Here is a 16,969-nt window from a genome sequence, read left to right as displayed (position 1 = left end):
CATGTTTTTGTTGATGCTCTCACAAGGCTATGTATGATGTCTCTGATATTAAGGTGCTTGTAAACCCATCTGGAAAACCTCCACAGCTGATCAGAAGAAGGTTCAAATGAGGCTGAAGGCAGTGAGGGCAAAGAAGGGGAGTAGCATGAGATGAAGCAGATGCCAGTGGAATCTGAACACTACCAAAGCATCCTGGGCAATGGAAAGTGTTGGGGAGTGGGGTATTGTTCAGCTGCATGATGTGCAGTGCCAGCTCCAGATTTTGGGGGGCCTTTGGGCAAGATGCCTTTAATGGCTGCTGCTGCCATCACTGACCATTAACTTGGGCTCAATCCTCACAACTGCCCAGAAGGACAGCACAAGGCAAATGAAAGCTGCTGGTCCTTCTCCTTTTCCTTGCCCCTGATTGCATGCACACAGGCAGCAATTGCAAAGATTGGGGGCCACTTATCCCTGGGTGCCAGCACTGCACCCCGATTGAATTACCTAGGCAAATGCAAGACACCAGCTCTGCTTGCAAATGCTACTTTGCAAGCAAATATTGCAATCCTGGAATATTCACCGCCACCTTAATCCAAATCTATTTACAGTAATGGAACACCCTTCAGAATCGGATCACCTTGAAGTGACTAATAACCCCTTAAAGAGGAACAAGCCCTTTGCACATAAATACATGTCACCCATAATCCAAATAAAAGATGTGTTTTTAATAACTTACAGCTCAAATCTTTCATAAACTGAAATAGATTCTCCGGGGCAAAATGCAGGGGGAAGAATAATTGTTCGCAGGCTAAATTTCCTGCTCTGAGGCATTATTGTTACACTCCTGAGCTGTTATTAACTGTGCTTTTCTATAAAATGGCTTATGGGTATTTCCCCCCCACCCCCACCTACATGTGTTCAGTGCCGGATATACAGCACAAAACCCACTTGTATGTTATCTGAAAATTGCATCTCGGTGTGTGAGGATTTCAAAGTACGAGCTTCATAAGAAAGAAAAATGCATTTTCTCAAATTAGATAGTGAAACAGCAGGCAGGTACATTCAAAAAATTGATTCAAATATGAGGAGAAGTGGAGGGGAAGAAAGCTTCCCTTTAATTCACAGTTCAATTAAAAAAAAAACCCTTTTCATAATAAATAACTCCTTATGGCCGAGAAGATGTGGGAGAACTAAATTAGATCATCCACATCCCATTTTAAAAAATCTATATCCTTTTCAAAAACCCTACATTAGCCCAGCTGTAGCTTTGACCTGACTTCATCAGAAGAGAGCATTGAAAAAGAAGTCATTCTGCCATATTCACCCCCCCCCAAAGTATCAAAGCTTTTAACTTTTTCATGGTGAGAATTGGACAAGGGGTTGGGAACCCTAGACCGTGGAGCCAAATGTGAGAATCCACGCCTCTCTGTTTGGCCCTTGAGACTCTCCCCAATGTAAATGCCCCATCCTTGGCCACACTCACTATGCCCCCTGCTTCACACTCATCCTTGAGGGTATTTTGTATGGCTGGAATGTGCCCTTCAACGGTTGCTCCAGTGGATGGAGCATACAGAGTGGTGAGTGAGCGAGTGTAGAAACTAGTCTACTGTACAGTTGAGATTGCGGGTCAAACTCAACTAAGGACTCAGCTACATTAGTAAAGAAAATGCGTTTTATATGAGTTATAACACTGTGATACCAGATGGCACTGTGGAGTCCCATCTTTCGCCAACGGGATTTCCTTTTATGAAGTTTACAGTGCGTTTAACTGAGTGGCTTTTTTAATGTGTCTAGATCCAGCCTAACTTGATATACTTGTGGGTACACATTTACCCATGTACAAAAAGGGTACCTGCCCCTTTAACTTTAGATATCACATAAGTAGAACACTTGGAGTAGATAGTGGTCATTCCTCAACTCCATTCCACCCTACCTGCTTCTGGTTTTGCTGAAAGAATTCATCATCAATCATCATCATCATATAATAATAGCTATAGATGGTGCCTTTCTCTTTCCATCCAGTTTCCCTAAGTGGTATACTACATATTTTGCCTTGTGAAGTGGTCTTGTTTGAGGTCAGTCAGATGGTCATGCCCTCTTCCAGAACCCTGCATTACATTATTTCTTCCCCAATGCATTCCTTTGGGGGATACAGCTCTCTAGTACTGCATCTGCTCTTGCATGCAAAGGGTCCCAGATTCAATCCCTGAAACTTTGGAAAGCCACTGCCAATTAGTGTAGACGACACTGATCTAGATCAGGCAGACATAAGCAAGCTCCAGCCCTCCAGAAGTTTGGGACTACAATTCCCATCATCCCTGACCACTGGTCCTGTTACCTAGGGATGATGGGAATTGTAGTCCCAAACATCTGGAGGGCCGGAGTTTGCCTATGCCTGATCTAGATGGACCAATGGTCTGGCTTGGTATGAGGCAGCTTCCTATGTTCATTGCCCTGCCCACCAGCAAAATCAGCACTGCAGACCCACTATGTATTAGGCTGTTGGGGGGATGTTTTGCAAACACTGCAGTTTCACCTGAGCCTTTTCGTATCTCCTCCTTTTGTATGGATAGTGTCATTCTCCCTGCATAAGAAGTGGTGGCTGGTGTTCCTTGAGGCTTGTAGTGTAGAACGCAGGGAACCCAAACAGTAGGTGGAGCCAGAGTCAATGTCAGGGTAAAGGTAAAGGGACCCCTGACCATTAGGCCCAGTCGTGACCGACTCTGGGGTTGCGCCGCTCATCTTGCTTTATTGGCCGAGGGAGCCGGCGTACAGCTTCCGGGTCATGTGGCCAGCATGACTAAGCTGCTTCTGGCAAACCAGAGCAGCGCACGGAAATGTCGTTTACCTTCCTGCCGGAGCGGTACCTATTTATCTACTTGCAGTTTGATGTGCTTTCGAACTGCTAGGTGGGCAGGAGCAGGGACCGAGCAACGGGAACTCACCCCGTCACAGGGATTCGAACCGCTGACCTTCTGATCAACAAGTCCTAGGCTCTGTGGTTTAACCCACAGCGCCACCTGCGTCCCTTCAATGACAGGAGGAGCCCACTAATTTCTAGTTCCTGCCTGTTGAGTTCCACAAAAGCAACAATAACATAAGAGCATATGACTAGGCCTGCTGGATCAGGCCAATGGCCCATCTATTCCAGCTTCCTGTTCTCACAGTGGCCCACCACATGCCTGTGGGATACCAGCTAGCCCTCTCCCCTCCGGTGGTTTCCAGCAACTAGTATTTGGAAGCATTGCTTTTGCCACCTGTGGAGGTAGAGCACAGCCATGGTGGCTAGCAACCATCAGTTGCCCTCTCCTCCATGAATTTGGCTAATCCTCTTTCAAAGCCATCCAGTTTTGTGGGCATCACAGCCTCCTGGAGGAGAACGTTCCATATGCACACTGAGACTAAAGAGGAAGACAGCAGTTTTAAGTAACTAAGAATAATAATAATATAATAATTTATCATTTATACTCCGCAAATCTGGCTGGGCTTCCCCAGCCACTCTGGGTGGCTTCCAACAAAATATTAAAATACAGTAATGCATCAAACATTAAAAGCTTCCCTGAACAAGACTGCCTTCAGATGTCTTCTAAAATTCTGGTAGTTGCTGTTCTCTTTGACATCTGGTGGGAGGGCGTTCCACAGGGTGGGTGCCACTACTGAGAAGGCCCTCTGCCTGGTTCCCTGTAACTTAGGTTCTCACAGTGAGGGAACCACCAGATGGCCCTTGGCACTGGACCTCAGTGTCCGGGCAGAATGATGGGGGTGGAGACGCTTCTTCAGATATACTGGACCAAGGCCATTTAGGGCTTTAAAGGTCAGCACCAACACTTTGAATTGTGCTCTGAAACGTACTGGGAGCCAAGAAGGTGGGGACTGATTGAGGGCAGGTTGTACCTGCTGGGGCAGTGCCCCATTTCCTCCAATGGTCTCAACCTCCTCTGTACCTAAGGATCTATGCCAAGGGAATAGGTTCTCTCTTACTGATATTGGGATACTAATGGGCTGGTGCAGTTCAAGGCAGTTTCCTACAAACATATGCTCAGTGTCATAAGCTGTCAGCAAGAGATTACCATGGCATGTCACTTTTCACATACTGTCAAATGTCATCACACTTTTTGTGCATCAGACATGGCAAATACAGTGGTACTTCGGGTTAAGTACTTAATTCGTTCCGGAGGTCCGTTCTTAACCTGAAACTGTTCTTAACCTGAAGCACCACTTTAGCTAATGGGGCCTCCTACTGCTGCCATGCCACCGGAGCACGATTTCTGTTCTCATCCTGAAGCAAAGTTCTTAACCTGAGGTACCATTTTTGGGTTAGCGGAGTCTGTAACCTGAAGCGTATGTAACCTGAAGTGTATGTAACCCGAGGTACCACTGTAGTGCCCTGACTATCTGGAGAATATTCACTTGGAAATGATTAGGTGGAGGGTATCAAGTATAACGAGGCTGGGAGAGTTGTAGACCTCCAGATGATGCTGAGCTATACCTCCCATCATCCCTAACCATTGATCATGCTGGTCTAGAGTCTATTGGGAGTTGGGGTCCAAGAGTATCTGGAGGACCATAGATTTCCCCTCCCTGATCTCAGAAGCAATAACACTGAACGTGGTATGTGATGTTGCAAGCGTTGATGAACTAAAATCACATGATCCTGGTTCAATTTCCCCAGTTCAGCTCAGGAGTTAGTGACTTTTTCTCTAAGCCTAACAGAGTTGTGAAGATAAAATGGGGAGGGGGGGGCAGCATTAGGGAACTCTTCAGCCCAAGGTCAAGCACTGTACAGTGGTACTTCGGGTTAAGAACTAAATTCATTCCGGAGGTCCATTCTTAACCTGAAACTGTTCTTCACCTGAGGTACCACTTTAGCTAATGGGGCCTCCTGCTGTCGCCGCACGATTTCTGTTCTCATCCTGAAGCAAAGTTCTTAACCTGAGGTACTATTTCTGGGTTAGTGGATTCTGTAACCTGAAGCGTCTGTAACCTGAGGTACCACTGTATTCATTATGAACACTTTCAACTGACCTCAAAAGCAAATTGGCAACAAATGCAGCTTATATAAAATAGGTGTTATGTGCACATACTGCAAAATATTTTCTACTGGATGAGATTTTCCTGTCCCTTGGATGGGGAAATAATGTCTTCTGGAGAGTTAGAGTGATATAAGTAGCAGCAAGGAAGGCACATTTAATTGTTATAACATTTTCAGATCCCCCACTTTTTGCTTACCAATGAAATTTTTCAGGGAAAATACACCCTGCTTGTTTGAAGCTGAGAAGTGGGAAGACATATCTGAACAGACAATTATCTCCATATTTTGCTTTTATCATGGAGTCTGTATATGTTAAACTGTTTGGCAGCAGCATTCGGAGTTTATCTCTGTAATACACAGGGCTTATTTTCAGCCAGAGCTCAGTGGAGCTTAGCTCCAGCACCTCTCAGGTGGGCGCCATTGCCATTCTAAGAGAATAAGGGAGAAGTTTATATTGAGCTCCAGCACCTCTTTTTCTAGAAAAATAGCACTGCTAATGCATCTAAGTTATATAAAAAAATGTGGCTATGTTTTTTCTTCGTTTTGTTCCTCTGCCATATTTAGCCTCATAAATTACACTGCTTCAATCCCTACTGCTTCTCTAACAATTGTATGTTTACTGTGTGTCTTAGCAATATTTTCCTTGAAGACCTGTTGCTAGAACGAAAGCTGGGAGATAAATATATTTTGATTATGACAATGGCAGCAACAACAGCAACCTTAGAACCTCCATGTTCAGAGTAGAAATGCTGGAGAATTCCAAGAAAAGCAGGAGCAGAAATTGCCGGTATTCACTTATTCTACTCATATCTGGGATGGAAACAAACACAGTGATTACAATCAGTATTCATCGCTGTTGTGTGTTCAGTCTGTAAATCACAGAATCACAGAACTGTAGAGTTGAAAGGTACCCCTAGAGTCTAGCCCAATCACTGTTTAAAAACCTTCAACAAAGGAGAGACCACTACCTTCTGAGGCAGTCCATTCCTTGCTGGGGGCTAGATAGATGTTGTTGTTGTTGTTGTTGTTGTTGTTGTTGTTGTTGTTGATGATTTACTGAATTTATATACTGCCCTATACCTGGAGGGCCACACTTGAGCCCTGGGTCTGGGATTCTTCACCCTTGGTTTAGATACCTCCCTAAAGCCTGCAACCAACAAGAACCCTCTATGGCAACTTATTTCCTTACTTGTGCAGGAATGGAAATGGCAGCTCCTAGAAAGCTGTTGACAGGGTCTCCACGAAGTCATTGATGCTGTTGAGCATGGTTACACCAGCAACCAGGGACACTGGGAAGTAAGGGTAATGAAGAACTCATGTTCCATACCACTCCTGGGTGCTATGACATCACAGCAGTGCCCATGAACCCTTTCCATGGTCAGAAGTGGAATAGCCATGGTTCATAGCATGGCTTCTTCAAAGTGTGCAGGTATGGTAGAGTAGCAGGTGCCTGCCTGTGTGTCAGGAGTCCAGTCCCCGGCTTCATCATACAGTAAGAGTAGTTAATTAAAAAAGATGATTTATTGTCAAAACAACATATAGCTCTGGAAAGCTTAACACAGCCTCTGCCATCAACAATCAAGATGACCCTTCTGAAGACTCCTTATGATGTTGACAGAAGATACTGAACTGATGAACCTTAAGTCTTTTGTTTTGCTTCCTGTCTTGCAAACCTCCCATTTGCCAAGACCTCGGACTTAATGGGTCAGCTCCCACCTCTTCCCCATTCTCTGAGAGGCTGTCTCTTAACTCTTTCCTGCCTGTTTGTGCTTCCATTGAGCTTTGACTGCTTTCTAGCCTGCTCTCAGCTAATCCCTTATCAGTCTGCATCCCAAGGGGTGGGGAAGTTGTTCATCCTGCATGACAGTTAACTCTCTCTGTTCCTGGCTGCTTTCTTCACTGGGAGCTGTCTCATTCATGACACTGTGGTATCTATTGAACATGGCATTCATACATGCAACACCAGCAGCCATATAAATTTGCAGTGCCCAGTGTTAGTGCATTGTCCTGGGCACATTGCTGTTTAGCTTACTGCAGAAAGAAGCATGGGGAACTGGGAAAAGTGCTTTTAAAAACATCTCACTAATCATTCATAAGAGATTTTCATTCCACCACCACAACCACAACCCCAAAGAAGCAGAAGGAGAGAAACGAGGTCCTGCCCCATCCTGAATGCTTCCTATTTTTCTCGGTCATCCCATTGCTAGTTTCTCCTCTTTACTGCCAAACTCTGCCATTTCACCACAGGGCTATGCTCCCAAGTGGAACCCAGCTACCAGTTTCTTGAGTTTTGAGAATTGGCATCCCTGTGACTTCCCCAAGCCCTGCCTCTTCTGCATCAGACTTTGGTATACTAGAGACCTGCCAACTCTAGTTGCAGGAAAGAGGCACAGCAGTAGCCAGAGATCCTTGGTGTCATGGGAAATGCAGCTCCCGTGGATTATTATAGCAATGGTGGCTGGTGCCTATAGGGACTGGCAGGGTGGAATGCAGGGAGACCAACAGTAGATGTAACAACAAGAAGAACAATTTTATTATTATTTATATCCTGCCCATCAGTCTGGGTTACCCAGCCAATGACTGGTGGAGCCAGCTAATTCCAGTTTAGCCCATGTCCTCCTCCCTCTACAAGGGCAACAGTGAGACTGAGGAGGAGAAGACTGACATGCCAGTGATATGTAGGAAGGCAGACTGGCTGGCTGTGAGCAGACAAAGGTTAATGGGCCAATGTCCCATTCGCCCTAGTGGAGCAGCCCTTACCAGTTTGTTTGGGGTTTTTTAAAGTAATATTTATTAAAGTTTCATAAACAATCGAAAACTTCAGAATTTAAACATAGAATACAAAAACCAAGAAAAAGTACAAAAATAAAAAAATACATAACAAAACAGATAAGAAATACACAATAGAAAACAGTTAACAAAATAGAAGAAAAAAGAATAGAAAACGCCAATAAGCAAAACAGAAAAAAGATTAGTATTTTCATATCTTATATTTCATTCACTAGTTTCTTGACCTCCTCACACCTCCCTTTTTGTATTCCAATTCAGATATTTAGTTCAGCAAATCCTTACCCTCTGTCATTTATCCTTACTCAGCATCTTAACCTATAGTAAATATATATTTTCCACCATTATCAATCCATATTTACATATTCTTATTAATCTTTTTACCAACACCGCTTGTTTTCAATCCAAAATCCCTTTAACATTCATTAATTTTACAGTATTTCTGTAGATAGTCTTTAAATTTTTTCCATTCATCTTCCACCGCCTCTTCTCCCTGGTCTTGGATTCTGCCAGTCATTTCTGCCAACTCCATGTACTCTATCACCTTCATCTGCCATTCTTCCAGGGTGGGTAGATCTTGTGTCTTCCAATACTTTGCGATGAGTATTCTTGCTGCTGTTGTGGCATACATAAAAAAAGTTCTATCCTTCTTTGGCACCAATTGGCCGACCATGCCCAGGAGAAAGGCCTCTGGTTTCTTCAAGAAGGTATATTTAAATACCTTTTTCAGTTCATTATATATCATTTCCCAGAAAGCCTTAATCCTTGGGCACGTCCACCAAAGGTGAAAGAATGTACTTTCCATTTCTTTACATTTCCAACATTTATTATCAGGCAAATGATAGATTTTTGCAAGCTTGACTGGTGTCATGTACCACCTGTATATCATTTTCATAATATTCTCTCTTAAGGCATTACCAGCCCTCACCAGTTTGTAGCAGCCCTGGATGCTGTGTATTGAGCATGCTCAGCACCATCCAGGGAATACATTGCAAAAAGAGTTGCTAACTCGCCTCCCCCCAGCACACACACAGATTGACCTTTGTAGCTTTAGCTCATGTCCTAACTCAAGACTCCCATGTCACTTTTATTGCTCAAAAGACTGGGACAGTCTAATTTCTTTCCCTTTTTGGATACCCTTGCCAGAGAATGAAAATATGATTTTATGGTAAGCAATCCCCAACTCCATGCTCCATTTTCAATGCCACGATAAAAAACCAAGACAAGAGCAAATGAAATTAAATCGTAAATCAGGGCAACTTGAGAAGGTTACCTGGGCCCTCAATGCCAAGGAAGACAATGAGATACAAGGGAGAATAGGACCTTGTTTTATTACTGAATAATGAAAAGAAGAAGAAATATTGATTTTTAAAACTATATATATAGATAGATGGGTACACATTTTAAAGAGCAGATTTATGGGAACGTAGGAAATGTGAGCTTATAAATTGTGGTGGGGGCATCAATTAGTTGATTCGGGTGATTGGCTGATTAGACAGAAGGTTCAGAAAGGGGCGGATCAAATGATCAAGGGTTGCAGTGACTCTCCTATCAGGAAAGGTTACAACTTGGGTGGGGGGTGGAGTTGTTGACAATATGTTTCGACTCACAGGGAGGCAAATACACCCCCATCACCCCATTTTGCATGATTATTGCCTCCACACATAGGTGCGGCACACCCCTCCTGTACACAACCACAATCCATTCATGGACCTGTCAGAAGAGGTTGGCAGGCGTCACCGTAGGCGGTGTCAAGGTGAGTGTGACAACCTGCAGAGATGCTGGTGATGGGACCTGCTACTAGGTCTTGATGCTGATGAGGTGTTTATCACACAACATCCCCCTGTGTGATTGGGCAGATGGCTTTTGAAAATGAAGCTATCACAGACACATGCCACAGTGAAGGGAGTGAAACAATTACGAATGGAAAGGGGTGAACCTTTACTAAATACAGTGGAGATGAGGAGTCTGTGGCCGTCCAGGTGTGGTTGGACTTCGACTCATTACGATGAAGCAACAGCCACCAACCTGGGTAGCGTTAAAAGAGGACTAGAGAAAATCATAGTGGATAAAGCTAGCAACAGTATTAACCCTGATGGTTATGTTCTGCCTCCTCCTGGAGAGTGTATGCTTCTGAATACCAGTTTTGCTAGAAATCTCAGGTGCGGAGACAGCTGTTGTGCTCAGGTCCCGCTCGCTGGTTTCCCACATGCATCTGAGAGAACAGGATGCTGAACTAAAAGGGTCATCTTTGGCCTCATCCAGCAGGGATCTTCTTATGTTCCTTATGTTGATTACGCAGCACCATATGGCACACTTGCTCAACTTGAGTTTATTAATATCTCTTATGTACTGAAGTTCTCACCCTGGGCCAACAGGGGGATACTGTAGATAGTTTTCACTCAGGTCCACATATGCAAATAAGGGATTGAAAGTGACGTTCAGTGATTGGATAGTTACTGAAAATGGTTACTGTTGGGTTCTAGTGGAGCTCTATATAAGCAGGCTGGCTGAACCCTTCAGTTCAGTTCTGTTCTGGCCTGTGAATAAACAAGAGCTTTTTGAAGAATCACTGTGTCGTCTGATATGTTCACTCACAACATAACAATATCAATTATTATTTATAGAATTTCTAGCTTGTACTTCACTTTAAGGTCTCAAGGCAGGTTACGGCACTACAAAAATACAATATTAATATCAGTTACAACAATTTACAGTCAGAGGAATTTTATGGATCCTAAAATATATACATCTCAGGTACCGGGGGTGGGGGAATCTTGGTAATATGCCACCCTCCTCCCAGCCCTTGCAGCCCCGGCTTAAGCCAGGCTTTGGGAAAGAGGAGCAAGGCTCTAGTAGGGTCCTAGAACCCTCCTACTTCCTTCCCAAAGCCCAGTAAGCACTTGCCCGGCTTTGGGAAGGAGCCAGTAGGGCTCTTGAATACTGTCAGAGCCCTCACACCTCCTCCCCAAACCTGGGCAAGCACTTACTGGCCTTTGAGAAGGCGCCCTCCGCAGCTGTACACATGGTGCAGCCATACTGCCCTAAATCCGCTTCTTCAGGTATCAAATTCAAAGAAAAGAGGTGCCTCTTCAGCATATGGTAAAATGAAGGTATCAAATACATCTTTGTAGGAAGGGAATCCAACAGCTATGGGGCTGCCATGAAGAATGCCCTGTCCTAGCTCACCACTTACCCTCCTGTTCCTCTGAGTACTGGAACTACTAAGAAGGCTCCCTTCTCCTGATCGTAACACCCAAGTGGGTCTGTAGGAATTGAGACGATCTTTCAAATATTTGGAGCCCCAGTCATTTAAGTCTTTAAACACTAATTACATGGAGCACCTTGAATTCCATATTGTGGCAAATATGCCACTACCCGCATAGAAAGTACAGTATTTTCGAAAGCCGTTTCTTCTTTGTGCATTTGGTTATCTTAAGATAACATAACCAAAATTTGCAGGATGGCTCCTGACTTCATGGATCAGGTTTTTGTCTATGTTTGGATCCAATTGGATGCCCTTTTGGATGAAGGTTGCTGACTGAACACCTCAAAACTGCACTGATTTATTTTTTTAAAAGAATTCCTGAGCAGTGCTAGGTATGAGGCTGCTTCATTATATATAACAACATTATCTGGTACCTTTGAAAAACAAGTCCTTTTTTTAAAAGTACATGCTAATGGCCAGGGGTCAGCAAACTTTTTCAGCAGGGGGTCGGTCCACTGTCCCTCAGACCTTGTGGGGGGCCAGACTATATTTTTTTTGGGGGGGGGAAATGAACAAATTCCTATGCCCCACAAATAATCCAGAGATGCATTTTAAATAAAAGGACACATTCTACTCATGTAAAAACATGCTGCTTCCCAGACCATCCATGGGCCAGATTTAGAAGGCAATTGGGCCGGATCCAGCCCCTGGGCCTTAGTTTGCCTACCCATGTGCTAACCCTTGGGTGAAACTAAAGTAGGTCTTTGGCTCCTGGCCTAAGTCTTGTAGGAATAAGAAATTATATGTGTTCATATATTTATTAAAATGCTGCTCTGTCTGGCCTATCCAAAGTATATGGAATATACTTCTAGTCTTATTCTGCTCATTCAAAGATCTGCAGTAAATCACCTCATGCCACCTGACCTCCCTCACACCAAATTTCCTTAAGAAGTTCAAAGAGGAAAATTTTGCAGTCCTTGATCAATGATGAATAGAAGCAATTTTTAAAATTAGCCCAAGGCACGGAATGAACGTCACCATGTCTTCAACAAAGCAAGCATATTTGCATAGTTAGCTTAATTACAAGAAGGCCAAAAAAATTATTTTCCTAGATTCTGTCTAATTACAATTAAATATGAGCCAGATGGTTTGTAAATATTTCAAGAGCATTTTATGGACTATTAAAAAAGAATCTGGACGTGGATTGGTAAAATATCCATATTGAAGGACGGGGGGAAGGAAACATATTTTTTAAATTGCAAAACAATTTCCTTGTCACAAGATTTAGGCAGCAATCCTAACCATCTATCCGGATGTAAACCCTAATGCAGCAGTGTCCAATTTTTTTCAAAGAGGGCCATATTTGACATAGTAAACATGTGTGAGGGCCAACTGAAGTTGTTGAGCTTCTTTTAGGATTTTACACAAGGACACATACGGACACAGATTAAATCATCCAGCAGGCAAGATTAGGCCCGGGAAATGGACTTTGGACATGACTGCCCTAATGAATTCAATACTGCTTACTCCCAGGTAGGTGGGGTTAGGATTGCAGCCTTAGCTAATGAAATGTTTTAGCAGAGGCTAATGAAGACAATTAGCCACATTTCGACTCTCCTAGAGCAACACTAGCATTGCCTGAGGCCATATTTGCCTAAGAGGGCAGTCAACAGACTGGTCATATATATCCAGGATCCAAACTGGTAGGGAAGGGGAGAAATTTAGTCCAGTTTGCATTTAAAAGCAAGTTTACCTAATTTGCACTTACTGAAACAATGCACAAACCAGAACATATCTATCCTTTGAAATTCACACTTCTCTGAATTTGCAATGCATTTCTGCAGCTGAGTAATATGTATATATATAAAAAATGAATGGGTAAAGTCTGCATAAAAATGCATATATTAGTGGCCATAACATACAAAATGCAATGTATTAGGGAAACTTCCTTTACAAAAAAATGTAGCTATTGGGCAATATTGCATACAAATTATATTACAGAAAATATAAAGAATAAATGCATAAAAGTATATTATGGGGGTGATGCGTTAACACACCAATCAGTTTTCCATGAGGATTTTTTTAAACAGAAATTGTTGCAGAAATCTGGAGAATAGAATTTAAGATTGGAAAAATTAGAAACTTGGAGCACAGATGTGTCAGTCCCTGTGTCCAATGTGGCTTACTCTCAGGTAATTGTGCTGCTGGAGTGCAGTCGTGAAATTAATTTGCATTTGATTTCCTTTATTAAAACACACACGAATGCATCCTTTTCTGTACATTAAGCTTGATCAGAGAGGCCTGAGCAAATATTAAATGAGTGCCATCACCACGGTGGCTAATCATGAAGAAAATGGCTTTTTGATTCCGCTAATTTACTTTTCACTCCATCCCTGAGTGACAGTATGAGTTTATCACACCATCTTAGAGCTGACAACTGTTCTCTCCTCTCTGTGGATTAAGCCCCATTAGTTATGCAAGGCCTGTTTTGAAAATTCTACAGTAGTGCGGTTCAACATTCAAGATGTTCACCATGCTGGGTGATGGAGACAGAGTACAACTATTCCTTTGGGACAGATGAGGTAGGAAAAACTCCCCCTTTCTCAATCTTTCTCTATCTCTCTGTGCAGAAAACAAATGTACTTAATTGTCTTGAGGAAAGGAAAAACCTGTCAGCATTCTAAGGCAAAAAAAAGAGAGAGAAATATAATTGAACTTTAATTAAGGCCAGCATTCGCAATTCTGCCATTCCTGCCCTTTTGCAAATCAGCTCCTAAAATCAGCACAAAAATTCACCGCTGTAAATAAATTGCTCTTTTCCCTGTTGCATCAGCTCTCTGTGTCTCTCAGCTGGGTTCCTGCCGGTTGTCATGATTCGCTGCCAAAGATGTACGAGAGACCTGTGCCCTCAGCTGTTCAGCATTGTAGAGTCATAACTCAGGTGTCTGTGCACCTACCCATCCCACCAGAGAGGAAGGCAGAAATATGAAGGGGATGTGTGTGGAATGGAGTTGTATCCAATATAGTACTAAGTTAAAAGTCGTGCTCGCTTCGGCAGCACATACACTAAAATTGGAACGATACAGAGAAGATTAGCATGGCCCCTGCGCAAGGATGACACGCAAATTCGTGAAGCGTTCCATATTTTCCCCCCCATGTTTGGACAACTTTGACTTAGAACATACTAGAATTAGAACTTCAAAGGACAACAGAGTAAACAAAGCTGGAGTGACCCTTTATCAAATGGCCACTTAGTCACTTAGCTGTATACTTAGCTGTATACTTGTTCTGCTAGTGAAATGTTTTGCACCAGTGCGACATTGTTGTGCAAGAGAATGCACAGTTTGCTGGTGACTTTGCTGCACTGACACAAGGGACGTGGGTGGCGCTGTGGTCTAAACCACTGAGCCTAGGGCTTGCCAATCGGAAGGTCGGCGGTTCGAATCCCCACAATGGGGTAAGCTCCCATTGCTCGGTCCCTGCTCCTGCCAACCTAGCAGTTCGAAAGCACATCAAAGTGCAAGTAGATAAATAGGTACCACTCTGGCGGGAAGGTAAACGGTGTTTCCATGCACTGCTCTGGTTTCACTAGAAGTGGCTTAGTCATGCTGGCCACATGACCTGGAAGCTGTCTGCAGACAAACGTCGGCTCCCTCGGCCAGTAAAGCGAGATGAGCACCGCAACCACAGAGTCATCTGCGACTGGACTTAACTGTTAGGGGTCCTTTACCTTTACCTTTTTTGCTGCACAATGAGATTCTGTTGCATTGGATTCCTTTGTTGTGCAATATTAAAACTCACCCATCTTCTATTGCAAGAGCCCTTTCACTCATGGACAGAGGACATTAGATACAGGGTGCAATCTGTTCTAAGGGTCCCACAAAAACTATATGTGCTTGGCAGTGCAGGACTATAGGCTGCTGCAGAGTGGGAAAACTGGGAAGCAGGAGCCAGGAGTCAAGGCTGATAACTAGAATGGGGGTTGAGAAATTTTGGCGACAGCAGACCAGGTCTTTCTCTTTCCCTGCCCCAGTGGGTCAACTTGGACAGGTGTGTAGGGCCACCCATTCATGTATCACCTGACATCATGATGACATCAAGAAATAGATAGGTGGGTTGCCCCACCCACCTGATAAAGTTGACCTGTGGGATGGGGGAGGAGTCTGCATCCCACAGGATGTGAAGCAACACGCAGCAGGACTGTCCGCTCACCTGCTTTGCCAGTGTGTTCTCTGCAAGCACCTTGCTAGCAGAAGGGCAGCAGTGGTATACTTTGGGCTCTCAAGTTTCAGCAGCGCCCTGTGCAATGCTAAAATTTGGCATGCCTCTGCCTCTTGCTCTTTTCTACAGCCTTGTTGTGGCACCCCCTGCAACACGGCTTTGCATGCAGAAGGCCCATAGTTCATTGTTTGGTATTGCCAGGGAGGGCTTGGAATGTCACCCACCTGAAACCCTGGAGGGCCACTGTTTGTCAGTGTATGCAATATTGAGCTAGAGGGACTAATAGCTCTGGCAAAATAAACTCCTTCTTGTGTTTCTACAAGACTCAGGTTCCAATGCCCATTTAGCTATAAAGCACCTTGGGATGACTTTGGGGCAATGACGATCTCATAGCCTAACCCAGTGTTTTTCAACCACTGTTCCGCGGCACACTAGTGTGCCGCGAGATGTTGCCTGGTGTGCCGTGGGAAAAATTGAAAAATTCGAAAGATTTTAAAAAAAAATGTCAAATTTTCACCCACTAGGCGGGCGCCGGACTGTGTCCACCCTATTTTCCATCCGTCCTGGGTGGGGATCAGATCGGATGGGATCGAATAAGAGCGGACAGGCGGTCCGCTCTCATCCGATTCCCCATAGAGAGCAGCGGGGCTCTGACATCTCCCTCTCCGCACACAGTGGTGGTGTGCCTCGTGATTTTTTTCATGAAACAAGTGTGCCTTTGCCCAAAAAAAGTTGAAAAACACTGGCCTAACCTACCTCTCAGGGTTGTTGCTGCGAGGAGAAAAGGAGGGAGAAGAAAAGGAAGAATAAAAATAGCATGAATAGATAGCTTTTATTGTGGTTTGCAACATGCGATCCCACTCTCTCTGGAGTTGCCGCCTCATCCTTTATGCCTCTTAATACCTTGGAAGAGACACACTTCTCCCCTTTTGTGTACAAAATCATATCACCTCACTAACAGGCATGATTGCATTCCCATGGGGAAACTGTGCCTTTGTAATTTTGAGTGTAGCACTCCAAGCATAGGAGGGTGTAAATAGACAGCACTTGAGAGCCTAATTCCCAATGACAAAGGAGCTTCTAATCAGATGCTTGCGAGTGTTAGGGAACATTTTTCCGTCTATAAGATGCCCCCATGTATAAGGTACACCCCCTATTTTGGGGGACTCTGATCTAAGAAAATGGGGGGAGATGTATCTGTGCATAAGACGCCCACTAATTTTTGACATTATTTTTTAGGGGGGAAATCTAGTCTTATACACGGAAAAATACGGTACTTAGGATCACCTTCTGTGATCATTTCAAACTGTTTAATTTATAGGGGAAAGCAACTTGCACACACACCAAGTGGAAAGGCAATTATCTCTTTAAACAAGCAGGCATTTTCCTGGAACACAGTGGGATGCACGGCAAGACCTCCAAATAAATAAATAAAAAGCTAAGAGGCATCAGACAGTAAACCAGCCAAAGATATGTAGAGTTGCAAGGTGTCCCAAGGGTAATCTAGTCCAACCCCCTGCAGTGCAGGAATCACAGCTAAAGAATCCCTCACAGATGTTCATCCAGCCATTGTTTAAAAACTTCCAGTGAAGGAGAGTCCACAACCTTTTGAGGTAGCCCATTCCACTAGGGAACAGCTTTTGCCACCAGAATATTCTTCCTAATGTTTAGTTGGACTCTCATTTCTCGTCATCCATTGGTGTGGGTCCCATCCCCTGAAGCAGCAGAAAGCACGCTTG

Source organism: Podarcis liolepis (assembly GCF_965112155.1).
Source record: "Podarcis liolepis genome assembly, chromosome: 15".
In the NCBI taxonomy this organism is placed as follows: Eukaryota; Metazoa; Chordata; class Lepidosauria; order Squamata; family Lacertidae; genus Podarcis; species Podarcis liolepis.
This window is presented reverse-complemented; position numbering follows the sequence as displayed.